Raw genomic sequence first — 11,774 nt, forward strand, 5'->3', positions numbered from 1 at the left:
TGGGAGACTGGACTCTTTCTGGCTGGGCCCCCAGGGCTCTTGTCCGACTGATTTTTATTTACAAGATTGCAAATAAGAAAACATGAACAGTTGGCCGATGTTCCTGGCACGTGTTCCTGTGCCCAGCTGGGCTGCAGGGACTTGGCAGAGCCCTTTACAGTGCCTCCTGGCTACGGGAGTGCTGGCCCTGGGGCGGGGAGGCTCTCTCTTCCACCTTGAGGGGGTGGCGGAATAGAGAGGACAGCGGCATGAGAGGAGATGACATCTGAAGGAAGATGGGGGGATGCGAGGGCTGTAGGCTTGACCTAAACAACTATCCCAGCTTCAGCTCTGGGTGGGATTTGATGTCCTGCAGCGGTGGGTTTCTGTCTGTGATTCACCCCGGTTTTTCCCTGTTCGGATAAACGTGAGGCAGGTCCTTCCTTCCTTGCAGGAGCCTGGGGGTGCCCAGAGCCCCTGGGCGAGCCTGGCTGCCATTGCAGCCTTTGCCACGGGATGGCAGCAGATGCTCGGGAAAATGGAATTCAGCTGTCACCCTTGAGCATCTGTGTCCTGGAAAACTCGAGAGGAGCTCACAAGAATTGCGGTACCGAAGGCATGGTCAAAAAGCAAGACTTAGGAACGTGGAAGCAAGAGTTTCCTCACAGCAGGGGAGAAGAGGCCTGTGAGATCCCAGACCACCTGCTCCCACACAACACTGCAGGGCTGTGGCTTTCCTGGGGTTTCATTTGTTCTGCAAAAACACGTTTCTGTTGCCAAAACTTCCCAGCTGCTTCCTCTTCTTTTACCCCTGCGGCTGTGCACCGTGCACCTTTTGGCTCTATCTGGCACTGCAGAGTGGTCGCAATTCTCTTTTGCTTTGCTCGTTCCACCGTTCGGGGCTGGGAGACACAAAACCTTTTAAGTGAGCTGCTCTCTGCGTGTGCACATTTATATCCGGGGGGAATGCGGTCTAGGAATTCTTGTCTGGACTCTTGACCAGCTGTGTGGCCCTGTGCCTTCTCCTGGTGCCTTGGTTTCCCTCCCTGCAAGTAATGCTTTTGATACCCTTGTATGGAAACAGGGATATAAACACAACACAGCTGTCCTGAGAATATTTGTTGGTTTTAGACGGCCTCAGCTCCAGGCTCACTCTTGAACTTTGAAAAATACACAGGCCACGCAATAATATTTAATATAACAACCCCAGCTAGCAACAGCCCTCTTCTTCCACGCCGTTCAGCAGCTGGGTGACGGTACAAGGGGTTTTCTTCTAGACTTTTTGATTTTCTTGGTTTGTGTGTCACAGCCTCTGGAGGGCACGTCAGAGTGCCTGCCAGTTAGTGCTGAAGATGGATGTCATTTATCAAGCAGATGTACTGCAGTGATCAATGGTTACTGTCAGACAGTATTGGCCTAGTAAGGACTGGTCTTTCTTGTATTGGTAGAGGATGCCCTACATAAAATGCTCCTGACCTTATTGATTAGTCCTCTCTTTTCTGCACACAGCACCCGTTTGTCGAGCGGGACTTACCTGAAAAGGTCTTACAGAGAATTTGGTTTTTTGAAAGTTTCCCTTGCGGTAATCCTGTCAGAGAGTGGGTGCCCAGCTCCTGGCATCGGGCACTAAGGGGCTTGTGGAGTATGTCCAAAACTGGTGAGCATGGACTGTGCGTGGGCACGGCTTCAACCTGGAAGCACCTGCAAATGTGGAGCCAGGGCCCCCCTTATTACCCAGCTGGTGTTTGTAGCAGCCCAAACCCTGCCTTTATACTGCGTGCCACCCAGTCCTTGATGGTCAGCAGGATTAAGAAGTGGTAAAGGAGGTCAGAGGATCTGGGTAGCAAATGCAAATGAAGTAAGCGAAGGCATGGGCCACTGGGCAGCAGTGAAAGGCAGGCAGTGAAATAACATGGCAGGCAGGAGTGTTATGTGGGATGCTGAGGGTTCCTTGGGGCAGGCAGGAAAAAGCCTACTTTTCTTCTCTGTGGCAAATACTTTGTCTCTGAAAAATCAATTTAAAAGGACAGATTATAGTAGGAGTCCGCTTTGACAGTTCCTGCCTTCTCCCCCATTACTTACCTGTCTCCAAGCCCTCCAAACCTTACAGTGTTGCAGAGCTGCCCTAAAAGTGGTTCCTCCTCAAGGACAGAAGTTGGGATAAGATTAATAGAATAAAATGCTTCAGTTCAGACACAGATACGGAGTCTTTCTGCAGCTCTGGACCTGCTTTAATTAATGTGAGCCATACTGCTCCCAAGCATGTCATGGTCAAGAATACCTGAGGATGTGGCTTGGGCACAAATGCCATGCAACTCTGTGTTGAGACGTTTCATTCCAAATCACAAACTGGGGTCTTCGCTGCCTCTTCCGCACGCAGCAGCGAGGTCAGGTTTTGGTGCGGGCTCAGTCTGCCAGTAGTAGCCAGATTTCCTGGCGGTGGATGATACCTGTGTGTCTGTACATAAAATATGCAGTAGTACTATGTGTAACTTTCTTTTTATGTAAAGGTTATTAAGAGATTGTGGCTTACTGACAATATCTAAGAATTATTTGAAGTAAATTAATTAAGTAGTAATTAGCTGTGTTACGCAGTGTCTCTAATTACCGGCGTTAGGCAAGGTCTTTGGGGGTAGGAGTGGTGCCTTGCCTCTATTAAGAATACTGGCAGCACTTTGTCAGTGCTACAGAAAACAAATTGTGAGGAAACGGGAGCTCAGAGCAACACAGTGTGTTGCTGAAAGTCCCTGAAAGAGGCAGAGGGAACTGACAGCAGGTGCCTGGCTCCTGGCTCCTGCAGTGGTCTGTGTTTATATATGTGTCACGTGTGTGTGTATATATGTGCTGAATTTGTGCATGTGTGTGGTTTTAGCACTGCTTGTGCGTGCAAATCTGCCAGCAAAATGTCCATAGGGGCTGGTCTGGGTGTTGATTCCAAGCACTGAGATGCCCTTTCTCTTTTGTCCCGCCTCTCAGCGTACTGGGACAGACCTCTGTGCTTATCAGGTTGTCTGATAGGTTTTCTCCCAGGTGTGGGAGTGCTATTGCAATCTTCTTGGCACCTTTTCTGACAACCAGGGCACTGACCCTTGGCAAACAATGTCATAAAGGGGAGAGAAAATTCCTTGAGTTGGATCCCTTCTTAATTTCTTCTAACCCATTTGTCTAGGGTTTGTTCAGTGTGGTGTGTCTCCAGCTCTAACTTTTTATATGGAAGTGTTTCATAACCCTTCCTCATGCATCTGTTTTGCTGGGGAGCTCCAGGATTTGAGAGAACTTGGCTACTGCCACATGCTCCCCCAAGTGCTGTTTACCGATGACAGGCCCTGTGAAGGCCAAGGAAAGCTCCAGCTTGGTTTTTCATTACAGCTGTTGTTGGAGCAGTTGCTGGAGCTCCTGTGGGATGAAGGACGTGGGGAAATCACATCACAAACTTTGCTTTTAAAGGGAGAAACTCAACCTCTTCTGCCTCAGTGTAATACCCATCAGCACCCCTGAAAGGCAGGGAAAAACATGTTACCAGTCCAAGGACAAGGCTAAATGTTCTCCAACAGGGCTGCAGTCAAAGGAGCCAAGCCCAGTCAAGCCCCAAGGCTTGTTTGAAATCCTAGGTTCCTTTTTTGTATCTGCAAAGGCCAGTTTTACAACCTGGTCCTCAACTAGGACTTGCTCTTGCATAGTGCATGAGTGTAGGGGAGTTTGGGTATTGTAGATGCTTACAAATGTAATCTGGCTGTCAAATGCCAGAAATGTCTCTTAAGTCTTACTTGCTTAGTCCGAAGTGTTTAGCTTTGTTCTTTCCATGAGGTTTTGTTCCAAGACAGCCATGAAGAGTGTGCCTTGTGCTCCTGTGAGAGTAGACAGGAACAAATGACCCAGGGACAGGAGTTTGCAGTAGGATCCAGAATCAGTCAGCGGCTCTGGCTGCTTCTGTGTTTCTTTGATTCAATATCAAGGGAGGTAGTCTCTGCTCTATTTTTAAGTCTGCTTATAGTACAAATGGCTGGATCGGTTTGGGGTATTTTGTGACAGTTCAGAAGGGGTAGAAGTCTATACCTCTTCTGCTTGAACCTGTAAGTGGCTGGTGACCAGAGGCTACTGACAGCCCTGCAGGTACCTCTGGCAATATTTGCCAGCATTAGGGAGGGAGAGGAGAAGATGGGAGAAATGGATGTGGAGAAGCTGAGATGGTATCACCCATATCCTTTGTTTCTGTCACTGGCCCAGACAATTCCTAGCATGCATGTGGTTTTCACCTGCTCTTTGTTTTAGACTGCTCACGCTTGTGAGCTGTTCTGACTGAATTGCTTGAGCACAGAACAACAGGGCTTTAGCAGAGGGCATTGAGATGGATGTGCTGGGGCACGGGAAGATAATGTACCTGCTTTTCAAACCTTTAGGAGCAGAACCATCCATGTGGAAGGTTCTTTCTGCAAAGGTGTCCTCAGACCTGGGGCAAGGAGCAGGGAATCTAGTGTCAAGAGCTGGTGTATGTGTTGGCATAGTCTGTCATGACTGACTGGAATCCCAGCCGGGTGGAAGTCAGTCAAGAATAGCCAAAAGCAAACCACCTGATTACTTCATGAATGAACTTGGAATGAACCAGCATGTCCTTAAGAGTGAGCCTTCTTTGGCTTTCATGTCGCCCTCACAGCCAGGTGTTAACCCTCTCCCCACCAGCCCTGCCAAGTACGTGGGACAGCGTAAGCTATGCCCTTTCACATTTAGCATCTCTTATGCCAGAGGCCTATGTTTGTAAAGTGAGAAAGAGCAAGACCCTTGGCCTTCTGCCCAGCATGTGCATGGCATCCAGCTGGTGGCTTTTCAGCTTTTATTTTTAATACAGTCTTTGGTGAGGAGATCAATGATAGCACCCCATTCTGCCATGCACCAAGGAGCACACCTCCCTCATCCCCCATGCAGGAACGCTAGAGCGTATAGGTTTCTCCTCTTAATTTGCCATGACTCTCTTGGTGGCGAAAGGTGATTTGGCTGGAGCTGGACTCACAAATCAATCATCTGTGGTTTCCTGTGAAGAACTGCTCTGTGGGGTCTGCTCAGGAGTCCGTCCTGCAGCCCACCTGCTCAGCTCCTCGTCTTTGCAAAGTTGCTGGTGGGGAACAACTCATTCATGTCACTCTGAATGCTTGTGGAGGAATGAAAAGATTTATGAGCTTCTCCCCTACTCCCCATCCACCTCTACTGTTTTTCCTTCCCCCCCTACCTCTGCCTTCCCAGAGCTGGAAGGTCAGAAGTTTAAATCCTGCTTTGAGCAACTCCTGACTTGCTACCAGCTCCTACACATAGCTTCTGCTCGTTGCATTTTAACTATTTCCCTGGAAACGAGCCTACTTAAATGACTTCTTCGTGTATCCATATATAAAAACATCCTTAGAAGGGCCTCCTTTGAGTTGCCTTTTCTGCGTTGATACATAGGGTTGGCCAAACTATTCTTATCTTCTTCTGCAGTGGATGAGAAATGGCTGCTGTTAATTCTGTTTAATGACTGAATTCACGAGCTGAAATACAGCTCTCCATTCACTTGTCCAAGATCTGCTGTATTGTAAATACCTTTTTCAGTATGAAAGTCCCTTCTACCATTTCTGATGTCCCTAGTCCAATAGCAATATTGATTTCTTATATACAGGGAACGAGATTTACTGCTTATTTTTCTGGAGACGTTTCCTTGGACTGCAGTACCATCTTTCTAGCTTCCAGAAATGCCCTTTCGTTTACCTTTCATTGCAAAGCCCCCAGCCACTATCTAGCTCCTGGCAAGTCCCCCCTCCCCCATGCTTCACCTCATCTTCTCCACTTTTGTCCTGAAGATGCAAAAAAAGAGTACCAACCCTAGATTCACCTGAAAAGGAAGCTGAAAGTCTGCATTTTTAACTGGTAAAACTTCTTGTCAGTATCGAAGGCAGAGAGATGACTTTGAGATCAGCAAGATTCAACCCTGAGCCAGTACCAGCTTTTTGAAACACCAGAGAGAGGGGAAGAGAAATAGTTCCCCTTAGGTGTCTTCCTTTGTATTGCTTTTGCCACATCGGTATATAGGCTTGGCCAGTCTTTTGTTAGCTTCTGCTTTCAGTGAAATGCAATATTAATTCTTCTTGCTGATACCTGGACTTTTGGGTAGAATACATCAATTCAAGTGGACAATCTGTATGGACACCGAATGCTTCCTGTGAATTGCAAAGCGCGTGCGTGTTCTGTCTGGATCCGTGTGCGTACAAGCTGTGGAGAGACACCCAGTCTAATTAGCAGTGATTGGGGAAGAAGCTCACTTGTTAGGATCAGGATGCAATAAATAAAATATTAGCAAGAGGAGGTGGGTGAGCCAGGAGATATAAACAGTGCTGTGCAAAAGCTTTTTTAAAAAGAAACGCTGTGGGGAGCCCACAGTAAAAGGAAAGACTGTCAAAAATGCACACAATATTCTGTTTGCTGCCTGCCCCTGTGGAATGCCTGGTATTATGCAGCCTTGGACTTCTGGGAAATCAATCCCATGCACATGACCGTGCTTCTTTCTTCCCAATAGCAAGGAAAGATTTCAGCACATGCTAGGGAAAAGACGTGAGAAGCTTCCTCTAACTGGCTTGTGTTTCAGCATTTGTTCCATTGATTAAATTAGCCCTTTAAAGATGCTCGTATAGGTCGTTAATGGTCCAATGCACAGCATGGTTTTTATGAGAAGGTTTATCTGCCATTGCTGGTTCAGTCTTTCTCAGTGCTTCAGCTTCCTCTTCTGTGGACTTATGAGTGGTATGAAGCTTGCATTAAGGATTGTTAAATGCTCTGAGATCTTAAGTGAAAAAGATTCTAAAGGGGGGGCACGATACTGTTGGGAAGCCACGATGATAAAAGGTGGTCCATCTGTCCTAAACGAAAGACGTGTTGGATTTTAGTCTGGTTACTAGCAGCCTGGGCAAAAAAAAAAAAAAAAAAAAAAAAGCTCAGTGCTTAAAATGGGGCCTTTGACACAGTCTTTCTGTAAAACATTAAGGGGGTGTATTTGCCTCTGAGCGATGTCCCTGCTCTGGCAGCACCATTTGCTGGGGGTAACAGGTACCCCTAGTTCCTTTCTTACAGCTGCCTGCTCTACACTAAGGGGGTTTGTTCCAGATGGGTGATCAGGCCGGCTCGCCGTTTCATGACTGTCAGAAAAAGCAATGGTATAACATCAGTGCGAGGAGTGAGAAGGGTGAAAGTTTTGACTTGATTTTTCAGTCTGTGGGCTCCAAAATGTACAGTTCAATGAAAGCAAAAATGCACAGTGGGAAGTGGAGACATCGGGGTGTCTAGTAACGTACATTTGGAGGCGACAGGATCTCTTGTGCTGGCTGATTTCATGGAGCACCTGGGAGGAGAACCACTAGGTGGGGTAAACCAAGGTCAAACAAGTCCTCCTAGGGCAAAAGAGCAGTTAAAAAATCATTTTGGTTCTTAACAGGAAGGCAGTGAAGCGACTAAAAAGCGGGTGTGATATGTTGAGATAATCTAATATAAGAAAGTACCCTGGAGGCAGAAGAAGCCATGTTTAAAACCATCAGCAGCCACTGGAAAGCCTTATCAGGAATAGCAGGAAGTTGGAATAATTAATCCTAGAAGGAACACAGTTCATTGCTGCAGCAGGTAGAGCTATGAAATATTTCACATCTTGGCAATGTGACTTGGATTAGCCAAAACCCAGCAGCTGGATAAAACTTAAAAAGACACAAAACAAAACAAAAAAACCTCAACAAACCCCAAGAAACCAAAAGCCATAAAGGAAAACCCCAACCTTGACTGTCTACTGTCGTTAAGGGTCATATGCTATTTTTCACAAGAGATCTCTGAATCCCAGTGCTGGAAAGTAAAGAGACATTCTGCCAGAGAGCTTTGCTAGTTAACTGGGTAGCGCATCTTTCATGGATCATGTTAAACTGGCACATAATGTTGAGGTTCTCTGTTAAGAACTGCTGTATCTACTGTTGTAGGTGTGAAAGAATCATTTTTCTGTGGGATACGTGGAGATGTGTGAGGACAGGCTCTTTTTAATTGATATGTTCAGACCTGTGAGACAGCTTCATGAAGATTTCCCGGTCTCCCAGCAAAGTCTGGTCGGTGGCTGTTGCAAGGAAGGTGCAGCTCCTTTCTCTGCTCCTGTCCTTACTGTTCACTTCAAGGATAAAAAGGATAGAAAATAGCTATGATGCTGGGTGAAATCCAACAACTGGTGACTTCCTAACTCGGAATCTAAAGTAGAGCAAATCAAAAAAGCCTTGTGTGATTTGCACCTTGAACTTACGTAGGACTCTTGAAGATTTGTGACTTAGAATTACAAAGCAAAGATTCGGATTAACGTTGCCTTCCTTCTATCACTGCTCAGTCTCTGGCACAAGGATTCCTCTCTGGGTGCTCGGACTGCCTGGGTTGGTTACACCACCACCTTGATACGTGCTGAACACAGACATATTAGTGTTCTGTGTTGCACTGGAAATGTTTAACCCGTTGTGCTCCCTAGGCAGGTAAGCACTACCCTCATTCATTTTCACAAGTCTCAACATTGTGTGTGTGTGTATATAAATAAGGGTGTATGCACAAATACTCATGTATCTATGTTCACAGATACAAACATGTAGAAGAGAGATCAAAAACCTGCTGAGTGAAAGAGTAGGAGTCAGACAAGGGAGGGAGGATCTGATTGTGTAGTGCAGAGGTGAAAGAAGCTTTTCCAGGCCTGCTAGAGGAAACAGATAAGACAAACCATCAACTTTAGAGCTCTAAAAGGCAGCGAGCACTGGCACATCTGAGCTTTCAGCCAGCGCTCTGATTGTGGCATGACGGAAATGGGACAGAAGTTCAGTATTACCACTGGCTGAGCACAGGATAATGAGGGCACAGACAACCACGGCTGGGCTCATTAGCCATTCTGCTGCCCAATTAGGCTAGGAGCTAATTGCTCATTAACGAGACCATACCTGCTGAGGCAGCTGGGCTTCCCTAGAATTCACGGCTGGAGCCACAGCAGAGACTGGGGAGAACAGAAGCAAGATTTGAAACCAAGGAAATGGAAAAACTCGTCTGCCACCGACGAAGGCTTTTGCTGCCTTTGTCGCCACTCCCTGGGGACAGCAGTTTGGTTCCTGGCACCGCTGCTGCCTCAAAGACATGTCAATTAGCCCTGGGCTCCCACTGAAGGCAGCTTCTTCCTGGCATCCTACAGCCCCGACGCCAGTGACGTGGAAAAGGAGTGGCTGAGGCGAAGATGTCGGGGAGTTTAAGGTGGAGGGTTATTCTGACCTGTATTTCTCTCCTGGACATCCTTGGGAGAGCAGCCAAGTTTCTGACTAAGAGGAGGAAGTGTGGTGATTTGAAACACAACAATTGCAGACAAGGGTCAGCAATAGGATGTGGGAGAAAGCAAATTGCAAATACTCCAGTCAGGTCCATCTCTGCAGGATATAGGCCATAGCAGCAGCCCCAGCAACATCTTCTGGAAAATGAAAGCTGGAAGCAATAATGTGCTTAACACCACACACATCAGCTGTCTTTTGACACGGACTTACTTTCTTTAGCAGTGAAAGCACAGGGAGTACACCAACAATGAACGTTATGTATGTCCAAAGGTTATCTACAACACAGATAAGTATGACAGTCCATTGCACACACACTAGGCAGGGGTGTGCGAGATGAGAATTTCCTACCTAACGCTGGAGGAAGAACTTTCATTAACACCCAGGAGCTCTTTGTATTATGCCCTGACATCCTGTGATGGAGGTCTGGGTTAGGTTTAGTTACGAGGTTGTTACTTCCTCTCTCTTTATTTTTTTTCCCACCGTTCTCTGTAGTGTTGTTTTGATGATTTTGGCTTTTTTTTTTTTCTTTTTTACATTAAAACAATATAGGGGAATGTTTCAGCCTGGTCCCAGGTTTAGCTTGTAGGGTTTTGCATGTGACATTGGCACAAAAATGGGCTGCTGTATACCTGGCTGTTAATAGTATGTAAATAGTGAACATGAGAGAGATGTATTGCCTGTGTTCTGCGCTCTTCTCTGGCCTGGTTGCTACTGGAATGAGTGTACTGGGCTCCAGTAGAATACTGGATTAAGATCCTGCCTTGGTTTCAGTGGATATGGGTGAAATAAAGTGATTGCAAATAGTTATATATTGTGAGTATGTATGGGACTGGCCGGCAAAGGGGCGTACAGGGTGATGGCGTTTAGCAACTCCCAAAATCAGTGATTCTATTTTAAATCTCAGATAATTTCTACCTTATCCTTTTTACTAAAGATAGAAAATATTATTGTCCCCTGTGAGTATGTGAAGGCTCCGAGGCACAGAGTCAGGGAAGGATCTGGTATGCAATGTGTGATAGAGCTTGGAGACCCAGTCACTGTAGAGACACATCATGTAGTAAAGAACCAGACCTCTACTATGAGACATAACTGAATAGCTTCCTTTTCTCAGTGGCAGCAATAAAACCAAATGGTTTTACTTAATCAGAATAAGCTGAATATTGTCTGAGTCTTATTTATACAGCATCTCTCCAAAAATTCCAAGTAATTCACTAGCCAGCTCCATAGTGTCTCGGTGAGGAACAGATACTGGTAGAGAGGTACAATGCTGGTAGATATGAGGAGGGAATGATGTGAGAGATTTTGGGAAGGTGTTTCAGAGCTGCAGCGTGGAATGCTCCTATGTGTATGATGGTACAGCGTGCAGCCCTGAATGTGGATGAATGAGCAGAGGTGAGACAGGGAGTGATTTTTTTATTTTTTTTTTTCTCCCCCCAGATGGCTCAATTCCACCTTTGGAAGATATTGCTTAAAAATCATCAGAAGTCAGTGCTATTCAGTCCCTCAAGTGCCATGTTTCTCTGAGAAATGGGATTTCAGTCCCACAGATGCTTTGCTTCTGTTGAATTGCCACCTTGGGTCTATTAGGTGAGTGTACTGAAAGCCTGCGGAGTGGTTTTGAACCCCAGGAGTGCAGTAATTGGGCTGGCTCCAGCAGTAGCTGAGGAGCCAGGAGCACTGTTGAGGCGGCAGAAGGGGATGGGTGCCCAGCCTTTTTTTTTTTGTACCATTACATCTCTTTTGCCCACTCAGCATAACTTTGTGTTTGCCATTCACCCCAAGCTATACTTGATGGGGGTTGGAGGCCCTCAGAGAGCAGCAGTGGGGTTAATGCACAAACATCCTATTTTAGTTTGCAGACTCTTTGTCTCAAAGGGAAGTAGAGAACCACTGGCTTGGGCTTCACACTCCTTTGTCTCTTGGAGCAGGCCCATACACTTTTTCTGTGAAGAGGTGGCTGCAGGAGGAGGGAATGGGGAGGAATGCATTTCTCATTATGTGCTGCAGCCTCTCTGCTTTGGCAGCCTGAGAAGAGAAATTTTCTCTCTCTCCCCAGGCCTTCTACCCCCTGCAGCTTGCAGATTATTTTTGGCTGAGGTGGAAAGCACAACCCTAGCATTTTTCCCATAGGGGAGTGACCCAAGCAGGAGGGGAGTGAAGCCTAGGCTGTTCCCTTTGTGCTCTTTCAATTAATAGCCACACTTTTGCATGTCTATAGCTCCTTTCTGCTGAGCACACCAAAGAGTTTTGAGAGCTATTAGGTCCTCCCAGCCCACTGCAGTCACCCTCACCTCTGCTTGGCAAAAAGGGTGAAACTGAGGCACAGAGACTTCCTGTAAGTCACACAGCGAGGTCGTGACTTTCCATCTGCTTTGCTTAGGCTTTTTTTCTCAAGCTCTTTTCATGCTGTTGAAGGCCCTTATTCCCAGCTCTGACTGTTGTGCTGGTTCCCTC

The sequence above is a fragment of the Athene cunicularia genome (genome assembly GCF_003259725.1).
Source record: "Athene cunicularia isolate RWA chromosome 21 unlocalized genomic scaffold, athCun1 chr21_part1, whole genome shotgun sequence".
NCBI lineage: Eukaryota > Metazoa > Chordata > Aves > Strigiformes > Strigidae > Athene > Athene cunicularia.